Here is a 20,903-nt window from a genome sequence, read left to right on the forward strand (position 1 = left end):
TTGGAAAAACCTGCCCTGTACTCTTTTTTCCTAAAAGTTTTAAGTTTCAGCCACTCAAAAATCTTAAATAATTGAGCGGAAAGCTAATGTAAAGACACTAAGTATTTCACTTTTTCTTCCCCTTCTATGTGCGGCCTCGATATAATTTTCAGTTACCCTTCTTAAGTAGCTGATTAAACCCACACTGCAACCAATTCCTTTATCAAACTTTCACATTCAGAGTTTCTGTATACCTGCTCTAATCATCATGGAGCCAGATCAAAAGCAAATATGAATGTTCCTTCTTCCACTAGAGCACTACAGAATCATTCAAATGAGCCAATCAATGAAGAATGTAGGAAAGGAGCTAACCCCACCTTTCTTGGCATATAAGGATACTACCCACCACTGCAGTTGCTGGACCTGGTCCTCCGCTGCCATCTCCCACACGGCACTGCCTGAAAGCCTCTGTCCCTTGTAGCTGTAAGTAACAGTTTTGCCTTTCATCTAGCTGAGCATGTCTAGCCACTAAAAGAAGATTAAGATTTAGCATAAAACCTCATTTTTGTAATGCTCTTAGGTTTAACTAGTAAGTCTTTATAGATCTAAAACAGGAAACATGAAATATTACGTATGTTTACTCATTATTTAATGTTAATTCTATTAATTTTTCTAAAGTGTTAATGACTGTAGACTTGGTTGATTCTTTGGATATTCTGAAGTCTATCAATTACAAAGCCAGTCCAGCTGAAATTCTCAAGCACTTCAAATGCTTGACATGTTAGTCATGTATGCTGACACTTTCTTTAACAAAGAAGAAAAGGGAGTAATTAAACTTCCATAAAAGCAACAACTCAAGTGCATGCAGTACTAAGTCATGTTTTCTTAAATGTTGAAACAGTATGCAGATGAAAAAATTCTCATCCTTTTAAAAGTCATATTCATGTGACTAATTTTCTAACATGTTAAATTCTATTTTGAAAGTTTTAAAACTCTTTCATAGATTTTTCTAGGTAAATAATTAAATTCCTAAACTTAAAAAAATATTAATACTGTGAGTTTGATTGACTTTAGTATTCTTACACTTATTTCTCTCTTCTCTGAGTGTTGCAAAGTCACTTGCTCAAATAAACCAAAGAGACTTACATCTTCATGGAAGGGAGGTTACTGTATCAGAAAATAAAAGTCAAGTTTAACGTATCAGTTTAAAAACTTGAAGACATGGGGATTTAGGTACTATACAGGTGCAAGGTTAGGATGGTCTGGATACTGAATATGACCCAAAGTCAGCATTGCAGGCATCTCTCTAAGGAAATAGCGTTTCAAACCCATATCCTTCTGTGCAGCCTGGCACATCTTGCATATCTTGATCCAATTTTTATAATTAGCTTCTTTAATGCCTTTTAATTGGCTGATACATGAAATTTTCCCTGTAAGCTAACATTCTTCAACGCTGAATTGCATTAACTAATCTGCTTATTGATCAGGCTCTGCATGTTTTTATGCTTTTCATATCTGATTCAATGTTGAGAGTTTTACTGTCATTTTGTTGACTATTCCATGTGTGATTAACACTATTTACTGGATACTATATTTTAGAATATTACCTAGATCTTAATCAAGTTTTTGACCAACAGCTAACCAACACCCACCATTCTGTGTTTGAAACTGAGGTTAGCATAAAGGTCCCTGAAAACCTTGGTCTTCTCTGGACTTGGGCTTGACCTTCGGTTCGGCCACAGCATATGATCAGTGTGTTCTACTGTGACACTTCATTTTCTCACTTACAAAATGAGGACAATAACACATCTACCTCAAGAATTGCTCTGATGATTTTGTAAAGTGATGAATGAAGGGTCTTCAAAGGTTCAGGGGAAAAATGAATGTGCTGAAAAAAAGTGAATTTCAAGTGTTTGTACCAAAATAAATGTATTTCAGCTCGGTTTTACACAGGCTTTCTACAGTCCTGACATACGTGAGTCCATTATATGGGTGCCATCACTGAGACAGCAGTGTTATCTTTTATTATTTATTTTTATGTTTCTCTTCTTGTCCTGCATTATGTATTCCTCACTTACATGTTCCAAAATTATGTTCTTTTAATAGTGTCTTTAGTAATAAATATAATTTTCAGAGTATATTGGTTGTATTACACTTTCTATTATGGGAGTTTATGATTTAAAGGTACTACCCTCCTTTCATTTCTTTCTTCAAAATTCTTTTGCTTTCTTATACTGTATGCTTAATTTTTGAATTTTTTGACTTATATATAGTGAACAGATATCAGGTCTTTCATAGATACAATTCTAAGATAACCACACTTTCCTTCCACCTTCCCTATTGCCTCTACTTCCTTCCTTTCTTTTTTCCCTTTTTAATTATTGAAATTATGTTCTCTTTCCTAAAAAAGATTTATTTTATTTTTATTGGAAAGTCAGATATACAGAGAGGAGAAGAGACAGAAAGAAAGATCATCTGTCCATTAATTCACTCTCCAAGTGGCCACAATGGCCAGAGCTGTGCTGGTGCAAAGCCAGGAGCCCGGAGCCTCTTCCGGGTTTCCCATGTGGGTGCAGGGTCCCAAGGCTTTAGAGTATCCCTTAATGATTTCTCAGGCCACAAGCAGGGAGCTGGAGGGGAAGCAGGACCACCAAGGTTAGAACTGGCACCCATATGGGATCCTGGTGCATGCAAGGTAAGGGATTTTAGCTGGTAGGCTACTGCATTGGGCCCTGAAATAATATACTCTTAATTTTTAATCATAGGCGTAATGCACTACTAGTATAATGTTCAACAAGTAAAAAGTGTGGCAATATTTTTTTCTACAGCACCCATCTTAGGACCTGACACAAACCAGCATTTAGTGAATGTTTGATGGTTAAATTTAAAATAATCTGTGGTATGCAAGCTGCTTTTCTTTTAGCCACAATAAATGCAGGAGTTTAAACATTACTAAGTAAAGAGGAACTAAAAGTAAATATCCGAACCTTACTGCTATGTAATTCAATGAGTGTAATTCAGGCCTTATCAACATAGGGAAGTCTGCACTGCTCTATCTCAAATAGCTTCACTCATGCTCAGCAAATGATTTAATTTTTCTCATAAAGCTAGAAATCATAGTACTTGTCTGAACATTGCTTTAGACAAATATTTGCATAGGGTGGACTTGGCCTGACAATTGCCACAGGATTCTACTGTCCCGAAGGGCAAGACAAGATCAGTGACGTGTGACTTAGGCTGACTTTTGCTTGGGAGGGTCACGCCATGTGACATTAAAGCCTTGAAGCTGTTTTTGAAATTGGGAGTTTGTGTGTGTGCGTGAGTGTGCTCACATGCATGAGCCCTTTAGTATAAGCGTTTCTAGTGATGGGGAGCATATTTATTTTTCAGCAAAATTTGAAAAAAGTGTGACCAAAAATAAGAGTGGCCAATCTCGACAGCCCAGAGGGTCACATCATCAAAGCAGAGCTTCAGTTAAGACTGCAAGCAAGCTAGAAGTCCCAAATACCAGGACCCCAACCACAGAATTGGCTAACCCATTCTAACGTAAAAAGCCATGGAACTCAGCAGAGCAATTGAAACTCTTTTAAACCCTCTCTTGTCTATATACATATAACTCAGTTTCTGTTATGCTTACATCTTTTAGATTTGTTCATCTTTTAGATTTTTTTTTTATGTAACATTCAAAACAGTATCACAGGTAACACGGTGAAACAGAGAGCTCGGTTCTGATCTTTTTTTTTGTTGTTGTTATTATTTTATTTTGAATCCTTACATAGTTGATTAGGGCACAAAGGGTCAAGGGCTACAGGAAAGTGGGTAAGACCATTGTTTCCACATTATTATTATTTTTCTGCATCTGGGGTAAGGAGAGAAATAAAGGGAGAAACCACACCCAGCCTCCCACCCATCCCAGGTCCCTGATGTGGGGCATACTCTGAAGGTCCTGTTCAGGTGGTTTTGATTGTTCAACAGTTCTGAATTACTGCAAATCTCACCATTCCAAGCATGATGAAATCTTTTCAGAATCCACTGGCTAACATAGTCTACTTTACAGTCTCCTTTTGCCAAGATTTTCACTGCCAACAAATGGCTGGGGTAGGTTGATTGATTTGTTCTGTCCTCCATTCTCTGTTGTGGTACCAGGTGTCCCCTGCCGGTTCCGATGGAGTGCCATATCCTCCATGTGCACTTGGATATGCTGTCCGCTGCTCCGTCTGAGCCTCTAAGGAGGCTCAGCCTTAACACTTGCACTCAGCCCTGGTCTTTCTTACAATGCATATCCTCAATTCCAGTGGCAGATATCACTTCTGCACATCTTGCCTGTTTCTCTTCTTGCTCTAGAAATCTCAACCACTTCTAATAAAGGTATATAAGGAATACATGTGAAGGTCATGGTTCTCTATGGTGTTCTTAGCCACCAGCTGCAGTTACCACCTTGGAAATTGCTACCAATATGAATCTTCAGTTTTCATCCTAGACCTACTGACCTAGGAAGTCTGAAGATGAGGTCAGACACACTGTGTTTTGACAAGTCCTCCAGATGATTCTGATATACGTGAATATTTGAGAGCCACTCACTTAAAAGGATCACAAAGCAAAGATTTTCACATGTGGTTGAGTTTACCCTTAAATTTGTTTTCCTTTTTCTAATCAACTACTTTGAATATTTTCTGTTTCTTGTCATAGAATTGAGTGAAATTAATTTAGCATAAAACAAGCAAGTTGCACAAAGTGAATTAACAATTCATCCATAAGCTGATTTTAAAAGGAGAAGGTCTGTCTACACAGGAATATGGAATACTGATGGCAGAAAATCATATTTGGTTTCCCAAGCCTGCAATGTGAGAAATTCGTTTTGCAATAATATTGGGGAGGCTGTTTCCAGTCAAGCCGGGTTCACCTTCTTAAGTCATAGAGGTTTTTCTGGTCAAGCAAAGTTTCAGAATCATTTAATCTCACTTTTCATCATCCATTATGGCAGATCTGATACTATGTACTTCTAGATTTATGTGTCTGCAATTTTTTCTCTTGTTGTGAAATGTGGCACCTGTAAGTTTATGCTCCAGGTAGTTTGTTTCTGAGATAGTTTGTCCTTATCCATAACCAGAAAAACATTCTTACATTCTCTTACCTTCCATAGATTAATTGTAACCAATGTAAACATTTTGCTTCTAACAATTCAATTGCATCTTCAACCAGACCCTTAGACTTTCCCTTAATCCCTAGGACAACCCTTTGCCCTATCTCCTGTTTACTGTTTTAGCTGTTGGGTCATTTCTCATCCACCACTTTCCCATACACAGAGAGCAGGAGGCTGCTTTCAGAGGCACGATGCAGTTGCTAATGTCAGTACCATGATTAGAATCTGAGCATCATACCCCGGGCCCTCTCTCTCCACATACTCCTCACTGGCACTGAAGGGTGGCTAATGCTTGAGCTAATTCAATACTCTCAGTTCACAATTTATGATCTATTAAAAATTGAAACTTATTACTTAGGTTTCAGTTTTCTGCTGCTAAGATTAGACCAGGCCTTGGGTAAATAAATTGGCTTCTATTTCATGAAAATGATACACTAAGATTCTGGCATATTTTACAGAAATCAGAGTTTTTTAATAACTCAGTGTCTGATGGAAATTCTGTTTTTTTCAGTTCAAAGCAGATCATTCTGAGTGGGCTCAAACTGTTTGTTCATATTATCACTAAAACCCCACATAAATAATTAATATAAGGGTTTATTTTTACTTATTCCAACATCTAAAAATATTTATATGGTGTAGATTAAGAATAATACTTGATTTCTAAGATTGAAAAGATTGGATCATATTTCAAGGATCACATCTCCTTGTAGCGAGATCATATGCACATAGTACAAATAACCATGTTTCAACATGAGAAGTGTCATAGAAAGTCAAAAATGTTATAGCAATACAGTCCCTTTGCAATTGGGGAAGTAGGGATTTCCTGAAAGAGAACTGAGGAAATACTAGAATGCCTTCTGATTTGTGGTTCTGCTCTCCGCTGTTTCAGTCATCTACAGACAACCATGATTCAAAAATAGTGAGTTAAAATTTTCAGAAAGAAACAACTAAAATTTAAACTATCCATTATTATGAATAGAATGATGAAATCGTAAGCTGCCTTTTTTCATCCCACCTAGGATATGAACTGTCCCTTTGTCCAGCAAACCCACATGGTATGCACTACCTACCAATTAACTGATTAGATGTCTCCTCACTTATTTGTCAGAGTAGTTCGGTGCTTGCATTCTAGTCACACTGAATAGCTTAAATCTGTGTCATAGTGCCCACATCATTCAACTCAATTCATCGAGCAGGCACGGTATAATCTCATTTCATGACAAAAGAGTAATATTTTAGAAACAGAGAAACTATATTCACGCATTTATTAAAGTTTATGATTATAATAGCTTGATTTATTATTATTTTTCTGTTAATCTCCTTTTGTGCATAATTTACAAATGGACCTTTACCCTAAGGACATAAGTATGTTGGGCAGGTTAGTGTAAGAGCTGGTACTATGTGTACATACTATGCTGAATGTACAAGGCCTGGGCAGGGATGAGGGGTGGCTGGGCTGGAGGGGTTTATATATCACTCAGTCCTATCTGAAGTCTCAAACATTCACCAAGATTCTATGATGGTGGTTGCAGCTATTGTATCTACCATGTGAAATGCGCTTAGAATAATAAGCTAGATTTTCACTAGTGGATATATGTATTTATGAAGGAAAGTTTAGAATTCCACAAGAAATTGCGGCATCTGTCAAAGCCTGAAAATGGAGAGACTGAAAGAGAGCAAATTTTAATATACCTTAGAGCACTATCTTACTGAAAACAATACAAAAGGAGTGTACAAGACATAAATCAGTAAAGTAGATTTGAAGTGGTGATGTTCACCATTTATGCAATCAATGGGAAGTTACAAGTTCCTAGTCCGTAGGGCCTGGGCAAGGTAGCCTAGTGGCTAAAGTCCTCACCTTGCACATGCCACGATCCCATATGGGCACCGGTTTGAATTCTGGAAGCCCTACGTCCCATCCAGCTCCCTGCTTGTGGCCTGGAAAAGCAGTAGAAGATGGCCAAAAGGCTTCAGACCCTGCACATTATTGGGAGACCCAGAGGGAGCGTCTGGCTTCAGATCAGCTCAGCTATGGCCATTGCAGGTACTTGGGGGGTGAATCAATGATGGATTTATTTATTTGTTTCTTTGTTTTTAATATTGCAAATTCAGATATGCAGAGGAGGAGAAACAGAGAGAAAGATCTTCAGTCCGATGGTTCATTCCCCAAGTGACCACAATAGTCGCAGCTGAGCCAGTCCGAAGCCAAGGAGCCAGGAACTTCTTCAAGGTCTCCCACACAGGTGCAGGGTCCCAAGGATTTGGGCTATCCTTGATTGCTTTCACAGGCCACAAGCTGGGATCTGTATGTGAAGCAGGGCTTCTGGGATTAGAACTGGCATCCGTATGGGATCCTGGCACATGAAGGAGAGGACTTTAGCCGCTAGGCCCAGATAAATCTTTAAAGGAAAAATAAATACTTGACCATGAATGAGCTCATCAGAAAATGGTGAGACTTGAACTAGAGTTGACAGAACAGACATAGGCCAGGAGAACAGTGGGTTTTATGTCAGCAGGTGAGAGATGTGCACAATCAAAGCAGAAGGATGGAAGGCATTCTAGACGGGTTGTGGAGTTAAAATCAAAAGTATTCATGCATGGGAACCCACTAAGAAGGAGACAGACAAAGACAGTGCCTAATAGGTGGGCCCGGACCTGACTCCCAATGTTGGCGGTGACATCTAGAATCCACATGAGATAGGCAAGAGTAAAGCAATCACCAGCTTATTTGGAAGTATGGAGTGCAGAGGGTGGGCAAGGCACTCTGACAGAGCTAACCTTTTAGCAACAGCCCTGAGTAGATAACTTTGTAATTCAAGGAGAAATATTTTCACAGATATGCCTTACACGTACATCAGTCTGTATTTCTTAAGTGATTGGCAAATAGAACACTTAATGGCATGACATCACTTGCATGAATAGATGTATTCAGTATGTTTTGTTCCTGCGCATGGCATTTCCAGTGCTTGAAAGTTTTAGACAAAGATTTGCTTTAAATTTAACTATTGAAAAACTGGAGTTTCTTTCATTTGTAAAAAAAAAAAATTAATAAGGAACTACCTGGAGAAAAAGTATTGAGAAAAGAAAATGTTCCCCTTATGTCTTCCTTAAATTGTAAGTGGATGAACATGCCACAAAACGATGACTAAGCAAGCCTTCGAAGACTTAATAGCCCTTGTAAAATAAAACTCACCCTGAAATCAATCTTACTTACCTTTCTGCTATTGTGCTACAGGGGATCTGGAGGTGAGCAGTTCACATAATTGACTTTAGCCAAAACACATCTTTAGTTATTTGTAATCACTTCCTCTCATGTTAACATAGAGTTTTCTCAAAATACTGTGTTCCAATAAAATTTAATAGAATTAATAAATGGTAAGAACATCTCCCTGTTACAACAGTTAAGAGACATTGAACACCATCTGAAGAATGGCATTCTTCCATTAGTAATGAAATTATGTTGTCATGTTATGCAACTATCATTAACTCACCTTGCTACTTCTTATACACACAAAATTTCTTGATATTTTTCAGCTTACAATGAAATGATTTTCTTTGAATCTCACTCACTAAATATGCCAATCTAATCACATCATCCCTGAAATTCAACTTCCCCCATTTGACCTATTTCCTATTGGTTATACCATGCACTATCACTTCATCCATCATTTTTCAATGAGTCCTGAGATGTTGCCCTGTGCTCCCTGCCTAGGGTGTACTAAATAATGGCTCCAAAGTTGTTCATATTTAAACCCTAGAACCTGGTAACCTGTAATCTTACATGGCACAAGGTACGTTTCAAATGAGATTAAATTAAAGACCCTGACAGAAAGATTATTGTGAATCATTCATGTGACAGGTGCAGTATAATCGCAATCATCTTTTTGTTAAATTTTTACTTTTCATGATATAGTTTCAACGGCCTTGAGATTTCCCTTTCCACTCTCTCCCCTCCCATTTTCTCTTATATTATTACAATTGTATAGTCATTCAGCAATAGTCACAAGTCCATCACTCTGTTATTAAAGTATATTATGACTTTGGTAGAAAGTTCAGCATCCCATCAACGATCCTTGTAAGAGGGAGTGGAAGGGTATATAGAGAGAAGATTCTATGTTGCTGGATTTTAAGACAGGGAAGGGGACATGAACCAATAATCTGAAAGCATCTAGAAACCTGAAAAGACAAGGAGATAGATTTCACCCTAGAACCTTCAGAGAGAATGTCACTCTGCCAACACCTTGAATTTAGCACTAAGTTGCACTACAGTGTTATGACCTGTAGAAACACAAAGGTAATAAGTTTGTATTGCTTTAAGCCACTAAAGTTCTGGTAATTTATTATAATGGCAATGAAAAACTACCATATTACCTGTGTGTATAACTGCCATGAACTCCAGGCCACAGAGCTATGGACTACCTTCCCTGACCTAGTTGGAGAATGAATGGTAGGAGCAGTGGTTCAAATAACATTGAGTGGAATTCAATCAGAGCTCGCCTTCATGAGTTCCCTACGACTCAGACCCTGTACTAATTACTTAACATACATATTTTCTCCAATTTCTTTCTCCTTTGTAATATTTGAAACATTTCACAGCTAAATGCTTATTGTCTTGAATATCTGGTAGTCTTTCATTGTGAGCTCGTTATTTGATGATTTGAGAGAGCTCTGGTTTCCTAAATTCGGCAATATTTCCTTTAGAGAGATCATTAGCCAGTAACCACTGCCGACTATTGCTCAAGTCAGCTCAACTTTGAGATTCCTGGCTCAGCAAGATTTTCACAGATTCCGATTTTCCCTCCCAGTTACCCACATCTTAGAATTGTTATTGCTATTATTCTCAGAGTGGTGTCACACCTACCCCTAAAACCCAACTCTCAGTTGTGAGGGTTTTGCTTTGTTTCTGGAGGAAGAGATGTAGCTCCAGGAGATGTGTGTTTATCTCCCAAGTTTGTTACAAGTGCTACCTCTCTGTGGCCTGGTGGTTCCGTAGAAGCAAAACAGTGGTGGTGGATCCTGGTACCAGATTCTAGATGGGTTTAACCTATATTTAGAAGGAGCAAATAATTAAACCTGGCAGCAATTTCATTTGTATACTTCATGAAAACAAGTAATCAGAAAGGACTTCAATAGTTCTTCTTCAAGAAAGAGAAAGGAATGGGTGTCTAGCCCAGCATTTACAATGCTCATGTTCTAAATCAGAGTCCCTGAGTTCAATTCCTGGCTCCTTCACGTGGCTGTCAGGGGACCGAGCACTTGGGCCATCTTGCATTACATTCCCAGAGGCATTAGCAAAGAGTTTCATTGGAAACAGAACAGTTAGTACTCAGACTGGCTGACTGGCATTGCAGGTGGTGGTTTAACTGGCTGTGTACAACACCTGCTCCCCTCCTCTCAATCCCGGACATCTTATAGGAGGCTGGTGATTAGAGATAGTAGATGTACCACATTATCACGAGCAATATTGCCATAAGACAATGTTATAACTTCCACTAAACTATCAACAATATGTGAAGTACCTTTGTATGAAGATTCTGCTTAGATTTTGCAAATATGCAGATACGTATTTTAAAAAAAGAAAAGCAGGGGAGGGCTTCACAAAGATTGGCCTCCTGTTTCTTTGGTTCTACTTCTTCCCTCAGTTCTGCCTCCACACCAGTTTTCCTCTGAGTTTAAGGTTCAGTGTTTTCCTTGTTTCTAACCCTCTGCACCAATCAGAATAAAAAGGAGCCTGATATGTGCATTGGGTTGCATCTTATTTTAATTTGAGTGTTAGCTGCTACGAGTATTCCTATTTTTGCTAGGTAAATTTCTCCAGACATCATCTACCAAATCACAGAGTTATAGCTCTAGCTTGCAGGACAAGATTGTCCCCACATTCTCACTTCAATCAAACCCCAAACAGGTAACTTGTGGAGTCCTTCCACCTGTTTCACTTGCTTAGAGACATGTCTTCTCATATTCTTCCATCTTGCCTTCCTGCTTCTTGTTTCAAAAACCACCTTTAAAAGACACCCCCCCTCCACCCTGGCTGCTGATAACCGCTATGGGAATGTGAATCAGATAGGGTCAGTGGGTACTTTCCCAATTGCAAAATGGTACCATCTCAAGTGACAGTTCATTTTTACTTTGCTTTCACATAGTGTTCTTCCACTATATCAAGCTTTGTGAACTCATGAGCCAAGTGGACCCAAAGTTGCCACAATAGGTGACCTGGGACCTCAAGCAGCTTTACTTTGGCCTCCATTCTTGATAAATCATCTCCAAGACAGTTAGTTCTTTTAGTTTTTATTTAACATACTTGCCTCATTTTTTTAAAGAGAAAATAAGAGCTTTGATACAATGAAAGTCTTTAAACAATGCTCTCCTTTTTTTTTGTTTCTTGTTTTCCTCTCTTGAGAGGTGGCTGTCATCTGAATTTGCTGATTACATTTTCCAAATATTGTGCCTATGTTATTACAGGGTGTGGATCCATATGTTGAATTGTTATGTGTGTGTTAACTTCTATATATTGGCTCTTACAAAGTAGGCATTATTCTTTGATTTATCATTTTCTGACTTACTAATGTTTTTGTTATATAAAATATAAACACGTATTTTGAAACTAAAATATTTAAGCTTCTATAATGAAATAGCTGCATAAACTATGTCTGGTAACTTTCTCAGTAAGCTGTATATAATCACGCTTATACTAGAGAAAAGCAAATTTGGAGTGGGAAGTTTCTCAGTGTGCCTGCATATGTCAACCCTTCATGCTCAGCCACAGCTTGTCTCTCGGATGTCAGCCATCTGAGGACCCTGCTTTGCTGCAGTTACTGCTGTTCACACTGTCTTCAAAGCCCTGGTTTGGGATCTTCACGGTGAAGAGAAAACGTGTCCTGGAGTGCTGCTGTCACTGAAAGTGCTCTTGCCTCCTCTGCTTATTTTTATTTTATTGTTCAATTTTTTAAAAAGTGCTTTCTTGTTTATTTATTCATTTAAAATATAGAGGCAACGTGAAACACAGAGATCTTCTATCTGCTGACTAGCTGCCTAAACATCCATTAACAGGTGGAGGAGGCCAAAGCCCGGAGCCAGGAACTCAATGCAGGCCTCCGACGTGGTGGCAGGAATCCAGGCGCTCAGCCCATCACTATTGCCTCCTAGGGTGAATTTGGGCAGGAAGCTGGAGTCAGCCAGCCAGCATTCCAATCCAAGCACTTTACTAGAGGGATTCAGTTGTCCAATCGATGTGTTAGCCAACTGCCACACCAATGCCCCCATTTTCTTTTACTGTTTTTATGCAACAGGAAACAGATTTTTAGCCCTAAAAATAAAAGATGATCTCAACAAGAGTTTTGCTTTTATAACATCCCTGAAAGTAGAAATAAACTTCTCTGCTAAATTAAAACAAAACAAAACAAAAGTTACTCTGGGATGTATCCAAAAGATGAATTGCATATTTCTTTAACTTTCTCATTAAAGCAAGCTCTCACCTTCACCTCTGCTTAGCTATGTTTTTTATGTATGTACAAGTATATCCCTTTGCCTCCATGTCAAGATCATTATTAAAATCTAAGTAAGATCATAGTGAGAAGTGCAAAAATCTTCAGACATGTGAGGTGTTTGCTTTATCATTCCTTTTACTATATCTAATGATGCCTTTCTCCTTATGACATTATGTCATCAATTTCAGCACCATTTATATTGACTAGAAATAAGCTAAATATCTATAAATTAGGAGTTTTTGATGGCTAAATAAGCAAATTCATACAAATACTCGAGTGCAAAAAAAAAAAAAACCCATTCGTCAGTGATATTGCCAAATTCAAAACAACATATTAAGAGGAAAAGACAAAGTAAAAAAAAATGGACTATATAACCCTATTCTTATCTCATCGCAGTGCATAATAACGATGCAATCATTCCCATGTGTATTTGTCAAGTATCTCTAAAAGACTGTGACAGAAATTAATACCTTTAATTCTTTCTGGGACAAAGATGGGAGATATGTACTTATTTTCTACTCTTTTATGCCTTTGAATTTAGAACAAAAATTAAATTAAAATAACCACAGATGATTTTGTTATATGCTTGAGAAACTTAACGTGCAAATACTACCCAAATAGTTGAGTTGTAAGTACACAGTCTCATATTGGTCATTAATATGGAACATAACAAAAGGCTCCAGATCTTGAGTTCACATTTCTCCTGTTAAGCAGATTATTTTATTTGTGCTTTGACCACTGGAGAGCATCCAGAGCTCACTGCTCCTAGCTCACACCAGCCTGAAATCCTCCTTTGTGGCTTGGATCCCTGGCAATATTCTTCCCAGGCCAAGAAGTCACTTAAGCTTAAACCTAACTGATGGTCAGTGTGAAGTCATAGAACACGGGAGGCAAAGGGGTCCTAGAGGAGAAGCTGGGCTGAGCTGGCATGCAGGGGTTAGGCAAAGTAAGGTCCTGAGTTCTAAGACAGGCAACAGTTGGTGGCTACGACATAAGACCATTGACAAGCCAAGCACGAGTTCAGAATACAGGTTGGAAGACTGTGGCTGAAGTCTAGAGAAGAATGTTATTCCAGAGGACGTCAGGCAAAAACGGGGCACACAGGCTTAAGTCTGACCTACAACCCAACCTGAATCCAATTTCAGAAAAGAGAAAAATTCACTTACCCATTCCAGGATACCCCTGGGGCTTACCCCTTTGAAGAGCTGTAAACACTTTTATTGCTGAGAAATGTTCAGACAAGTTTCTGCCAGTGCCACTTGTAACATGGATTGAGACCCATGTTTTACAACCTAAGAAACCATGGGTCACTTAATTCCAAACAGACTGGCTCCTTCCATCGCCATGAAGTGCATTGAATCTTTTAGATACAGGTCTGATGTTTGAGTAGGCAAGCTGGTGATATCAACAGTGGTGTGAGCTGCTGTGAATTACAAAATCAACAAACAGTTAATTTCAACAATTGCAAACGTGGGAGCTGAGGCAGTGACCAACTGTCAAGGTATCACTTATTTTTCTCCTGTTTGTCTTAAAATGAAGAGATTAAATAGAGCTTGATTTAGCTTCATCTGCGCACTGCAGTTCAGGTCCTGTGTCAGTAGCCACACTTTAATACTACTGAGCGTAATACTAATATTATTATAGTTGTGTAAGATGCATCAATTTATCATCAATCTTGTATTAGCTCAGTAGAAGCCCTACAAGAAGTGAAAAGAGCTAGAAGACACAAGTAGGAAGCAGACTGAAGGATGACCATAAATCAGTTGATTTAGGCAGACACCTGCCCTGTCAATCTCTACCACATCCAAATGGAAAAACTGATGATCTAGGATTACCCTCGGGCAATGCCAATGGCCGGGGCACTAAAAGGTCACTTCTATTATCGTTGGCATTTCACTCCCCTGTGGGGCTGTTTTCTGAGTGGGTGTCAAGCTCATCTCACACAGAAGGCATGTCCATCACGCCAGAACATTAATGTCAAAATATTTTATCTAAGAGAAAACACTCTTTTTTTTACAAACTTCATTATATCAAAGCGCTGCTTAAAGGTTGTTTCTTTCCACTTTATAATTCCAACATTATATTCTAAAGTCTTGAATTCTCAATAAAAATTTTGTTACCTCTGAATTCAAAGTCAGATCAATTCTTTCAAAAACAACTTATTGAAATAAATAGCACATCCCACTCCATACCTGGAAGTTTTATGTAAATCATCAATTCTGTGTTGGAGGAATTCATGATCCTTTGCTAATAACAGCCTGCTCACCTGCTAATAACTTGCCACATTTATGTAGTAGCAGAAGTTGAGAGAAGGATTAGAAACAAAAGCTTAACATACAAAAATTTAAAAATAATAAGTCATAGCAACAGCTGGTGCCAGCTGCAAGCCATCTTACAATAAAATTCTGTCCAATTCTGACAGACACTTTGCAAAAACTCCTGGAGCCTATGATGGGAGGAAAGAAAAAAAAAAAAAGACCACATTGTAAAAACATCAAACATGAGGCCTGGCCAGCTAGCACCCTAGAATATATTAACAGAAGGAATCAAGAAAACTGCCAGGAAATCATCATCCTCAGATTAAATCACTGCATATTCTATTCTAAAAAACGATGCTCAAGAAACAGCATTCTAACTGGTCCTGCTTTTTCACCCACTAGAACCCCGAGGGCTCTCTGGGTAGCCATTTGTAAAGCATTCTAGACATGAACCTGAGAAAATGTTTTCCCTGGAGTCCTTTCAACACCAGTTCCAAGCTGCCTCCCGGGTGATGATGGAAAACTAAGGTGGTTGCCAACATGTCATTCCCTCATTTTGTAGCTTCAGGCAGTTGCAAAAAGGTTATGTGGAACCAGCTAGTTAAAGGCGGAGTCGAGGACGGTCTTAAAGGAATGAGTACCATTATTGCAAGGGCCAAGTATTGCTATTAAGGAACTTCACCAAAGAGCCAGGTCAACCAAATGTTAAGGGGAAGCAAGAAGTGACCTTTCATTCCACACCTTTCCAGTGATTCCCTGGAGGTTTGAAGCCCAAGGCCTTTGAAAGCACAACTAAGAACTGCTCCACGAAGACCATTCCAAATGTTCTGATCCTAGAAACTAAAGGAGTCCGACAAAATGACAAGAGAAGGACTTGTGAATTTTTTTTCTTCACATTATTTGTATAGGTTTGTTTTCTTATTTATTTGTCTATTGGGTTTTTAAAAAAGATTTATTTATTTTTATTGCAAAGTCAGATATACAGAGAGGAGAGACAGAGAGGAAGATCTTCCATCCGATGATTCACTCCCCAAGTGACCGCAATGGCCGATGCTACACCAATCCGAAGCCAGGACCCAGGAACTTCCTCTAGATCTCCCATGTGGGTGCAGGGTCCCAAGGCCTTGGCCCATCCTTGACTGCTTTCCCAGGCCACAAGCAGGGAGCTGGATGGGAAGTGGGGCTGCCTGGATTAGAACCGGCGCCCATATGGGATCCCATGCGAGTACAAGGTGAGGACTTTAGCCGCTAGGACATGGCGCTGGGCCCTGTCTGTTTTATGATACAGTTCCATAAAATCTGGGGTTATCCCTCCAGCCGTCCCTCCCAAAATCTCCACTGATTTCCCCTATATTATTAACAATAGTATAATCCTTCAAAAATATTCATAAATTCATCATTTGCTATTTAAGTATATCCTGACATTGTAGGTGTGGATATTCCAACCAGAACATAGCATATTCAGGTGTGGCTACTTAGCTATTTGCAGAAAAAACAATGCAGAATATTTGCCATAGGATATTAGGAAGAATTTTAAACTCACAAATCAGTGATACCAAATAATAATTGGGAAGAAAAATGCTGAGCCCTCAGTTTTAAGATTTATTATTCATTTTTATTGATTTGTTTGAAAGGCAAAGCAATAGAAAGAAATATCTTCCATCAGCTGATTCACTTCGCAAATGGCTACACCAACCAGGTCCGAGCCGGACCAAAGCCAGGAACTAGGAACTTCATCCTTGTCTCCCACATGAGTTTCAGAAACCTGCTTCTCCAGGCATCTTGTGCTGTCTTTCCAGGTGTATTAGCAGAGAGCCAGATCATAAAGAGATCAGAATTCAGCCAGGACTCAAACCAGCACTCTGATATATGATGCCAACATTATCAATAGTGATGTAACCTCTACACCACAATGCTGATTCCTGCACCCATAGATCTATGAAGAAAACATGTAGGTTGACAAACCACTACCTGACCGCAATGCTTAGCAGATGAGCTAGGCTCCATTAATCCTAAACATCAGTATGGATCCTTAGAGCTGATGTCAACAAAACCTTCTTATAGTGAATATTTCAAACAAGCTGTAGGTTAGTAAATCTCATTTGCAGCCAGCCCTTCTGAAATCATAAACAGTCTTATAATTATTTGCTGCTTAAATAGAGAAGTTTTGAGATTTATATCAGAAATCTACTTTCACTAAAATTCACCTATTGGTAATAAGACTCAAAAGGCAAAGAATAACCTCCTAATATCTCTAACAGGTTAATAAACCCTATCATTATTTAATCATCCAAATGAATACAGCTATTTTACAACAGTAAAGAATTGGATATACATGTGTACTTCAAAATTTTTAAAATATCTATTTATTTGAAAGGGAGTAGGAGAGATAGACATAGACAGAATGAGAGAGAGAGAGAGAGAAATCGCATTGACTGATTCACTCCCCTAAATGCTCACAGCACCTGGGGCTGGTCCATTACACAGCCAGGATCTGGAACTCAATCCAGTCTCTGCATAAATGGCAAGGACCTAAGTATTTAAGGTATTATCTGCCGCTCAGGGACAGAAGGCTGGAGTCATGGCACAGTTGAGGGGACTCAAATTCAGACACTCCACTGTGAGATTTGGGTCTCCAGTGGCATTTTAACCCCTGAGCCAAGTGCCATATTGAGTGCACTTTAATACAGAACCCAAGGGAAACTGAAGCAGGTTGTCTGTGTAAAGTAACCGTATTATGAAAAGCACATTTAAGAAAGGACATACTCAAGTGTGATTGTATTTTTGGAAATCTAACCTTTAGAAAAAGAATTATAAAAACTAACAAAATTCTGGGAGGAGTCATCAGAAGATTCAGTTTTTAAAAAAACTTTGTTTTTTAAACACTTTTTTAAAAAAAAATAATCATGTAATTGCATGAGAATTAAAATCAAACTCTTTTTGTTTAGGCTTAACAGTTAGTTATACCTGGGTAATATTTATGGTATACATAGCATCGGGCATATTATTGTCTTCCTTATTAAAAATGTTGTTTAATAATGTCACGTTATATATGGAAACATTAATATCCTAATTGTAAAAAATAATATGCAAGAATATATTTTCAGTTGTCAGGGCTAACTATGAAGATAATATGGGCTAACCATTCATACAGGAAAGCTTTACCATTATCAGCTTAAAAGTTTACCAACTTTATTCTTAGGCTAAATAATAGTATTTCAAATGGTTCCTGAAACAAATGAAATTAAATGATATGTTTGTCTCAGTGCAAAAGGACTGCTAAAATTATGCATTTTTAAAACGATTTATTTATTTTTATTGGAAAGGCTGATGTAAGGAGATGAGGAGAGACAGAAAAGAAGATCTTCCATCTGCTGACTCACTCCCCAAGTGGCTGCAACGACCGGTGCTGGAGCTGAGCCAATCCAAAGCCAGGAGCCAGGAACCTCTTTCCAGGTCTCCCACAAGGGTGCAGGGTCCCAAGGCCTCTGGGCCATCCTTGACTCCTTTCCCAAGCCACAAGCAGGGAGCTAGATGGGAAAGTGGAGCCACTGGGACTAGAACCAGCTCCCATATGGGATCCCGGCGCGGGCAAGACAAGGACCTAATCCACTACGCTATCATGCCGGGCCTTATGCATTTTTATAATATACATATTTCAGAAACCTTTGAAGTGCCCTAATTCCAATAAATGTAACGGAAGTCATGCAAGTGGGGGCCTTGAAAATGCGCATGGAAAAATGTATTACAAAAAATTGCTGCATGGATTTCAAAATTTTTCACAAAAAATACATGTTTTTTAATTTCATTTACCATGAACCTGTTGAAATACCCCCAGATTTTAAATTCAATGATTTTAAAAACATGAAATTGAAATAAATTACCCCAAGACAAAAAAATGTATTTCAAGTTTTCTCAATTGTAGTAAAACAAAAAGTCATTACAGTTAAGGATCTCTTAAATGTGTTTGTCAAAAGCTCAACCTGTATATAAAGCTTTAAATTTTGGCACTTGTAAAGTGTCAAAAAATTTGATCCTTGCAAAGACCAAAGTGCTCATTCTCCCAGCCAAGACTGACAGACAGTTGGTTACTTCATTCCTGCTGTTAATAGAACCGCAACACGAAAGGCTCTGCTTTGTTACTCTAAGGAGGAACACGAGTTTACTTCCAGCAAAGCTCTTGGTCACACGCTCACATCAGCGTGTCACACACTTCTGAGCTCTGATCACTACATTGCATCTCTAAGTTGAGATTACTGCTTTTGCACTTCTGTAGGTTCGTCTCTTTTGAGCATTTGGCCTTTTTAAGTTAGAAAAAAATCATTTAATATTCTCTGTTGAATGCCACTGTTTCATAGTTGTGCTATAGATGAAAATAACATAGTGATGAAAACGTGGTCCAAGTCCAATCATTACAGAGAAGTCATTTAACAGATGGTTACAAACATGAACATACCTTTCTGGTTCTAGATCTTGGAGGAAAGGATTTTAGCCTTTCTCCATTCAATATGGTGTTGCTTACAGGATTGCTGCGTATACCCTTTGTTATGCTGATGTATGATTTTTCCTTGATTAAGTTTTTAAATCTTTAACGGATTTGAGTTTTGTTGAATCACTTTTTTCCATCTATTAAAAATATCATACTATTTTCATCTTTCATTGATGTGGTGTATTACGTTTAGTAATGTATGTATGTTGAACCATTCTTGCATCTCCTGGATAAATGCCACTTGATCAAAATAAGTGATATTCCCTCTGTATTGTTGGATTCAGCTTGCCAGTCCTTTAGTTTTGCATATTTGTTCATCAAGGATATTGGCCTGTACTTTTACCTTTGTGTTTGTGTCCTTGTCTGGTTTTATAATCAAGGAAATTCTAGCCTTATTGCTAGTACTGACGAATTCTCCTGCTTTGAATTTTTTGGAATAGTCAGAGAACTGGTTTCGTTCCCTCTTTAAAGTTTGTTACAATCCGGCAGTGAATCCCTCTGCTACTGGGCTGATTTGAAGCTTATTTTGTTGCCAACTCAGCTTTCCTAGCAGTTGTTGGTGTTTTCAGGTTTTCTGTACTTTCCTCGATCAATGATTCTGGTATCTTCTTTTTTCATCTCTGGTTTTATTAATTAGAGTGTGCTCTTTTTTTTTTAATACAGACAGTTATTTTAGTAATGACTTAATCCTGCATTTTTTAAAATCATAATTTGTTTTTGAATATTCTTTTTTTTGGTGGGTTTCATGCTGTCATAATTTTTTCATAATGGTAGATGTTTTCCTTTCTGTGTGAATTTAGAACACCTGTAAACACCTGATTTGTTCATTACAAATTTTCTGCACTTGCCTTGAAAAACTCTTGCCTTATTTGTGAATGATAGTTTGCTGGATAATGTATTCTTGTTGATATTCTTCCCTTTCAAAGCTTGAACTATATAATTATATTCCCTCCTTGCTATAATTTTTTTTAAAATGTATATGCTGTTATTCTAATAAGGGTTACCTTAAAAATGACCTCACTTTATGTTACATTTTTTAGAATTTGACCATCCTGTGTCATAGTGAGGGCCGTCTCTGGTCACACCCACCTGGGGGCTTGTGGGCCTGTACTTAGATGTTCATATCTTCCTCCAGATTGGGAAAATTTTCAGCTGTTACTTTGTTGAATAGGTTGCTGCACCTTTACTTGTATCCTCTCCTTTATGAAGTCCTATCATGTGAAAATTACTTCATCTAATAATACCCTACTGAGATCTAGTGTTCTCAGGACACACACCTTATGATATAGTATTTATTTATTATTTTGCTTCTTGTCCATGGAGGAGGAGGCAAATTCTGGTTACCTGTACTGGACTATCAAAAATCCCAATGGTTTTTAATGATAAATTTAAATTTCAAGCTCATACTACTTTGTCTCCATAGGAGTTAATTTTAAAATATGAAAGTGAAAATTAAAGAATAATAATTTAGGGAACTAGAAAAGAAAAACAAGGTGAAATAATAAATGCTTGCATGCTATGACTCCCTGGTCCAGGTCACAGCACGT

General features: G+C 38.2%; 1 protein-coding gene across 2 annotated transcripts in view; it reads left to right on the forward strand.

Moving 5' to 3' along the window:
- The first annotated feature begins 267 nt into the window (after window positions 1–267).
- CA1 (carbonic anhydrase 1) overlaps window positions 268–20,903 on the forward strand; it is a 52,448-nt gene continuing 31,812 nt past the window's right edge. Inside the window, exon 1 of one of the 2 annotated variants that reach the window (XM_040993694.1) lies at window positions 268–462. The gene's annotated coding sequence lies outside the window, so the exon portion shown is untranslated. The remainder of the gene's footprint in view (window positions 463–20,903) is intronic. The other variant, XM_040993686.1, reaches the window with a different exon arrangement.

The sequence above is a fragment of the Ochotona curzoniae genome, unplaced genomic scaffold, assembly GCF_017591425.1.
Source record: "Ochotona curzoniae isolate NIBS_2020 unplaced genomic scaffold, NIBS_Ocur_1.0 contig_1071, whole genome shotgun sequence".
Lineage (NCBI taxonomy): Eukaryota > Metazoa > Chordata > Mammalia > Lagomorpha > Ochotonidae > Ochotona > Ochotona curzoniae.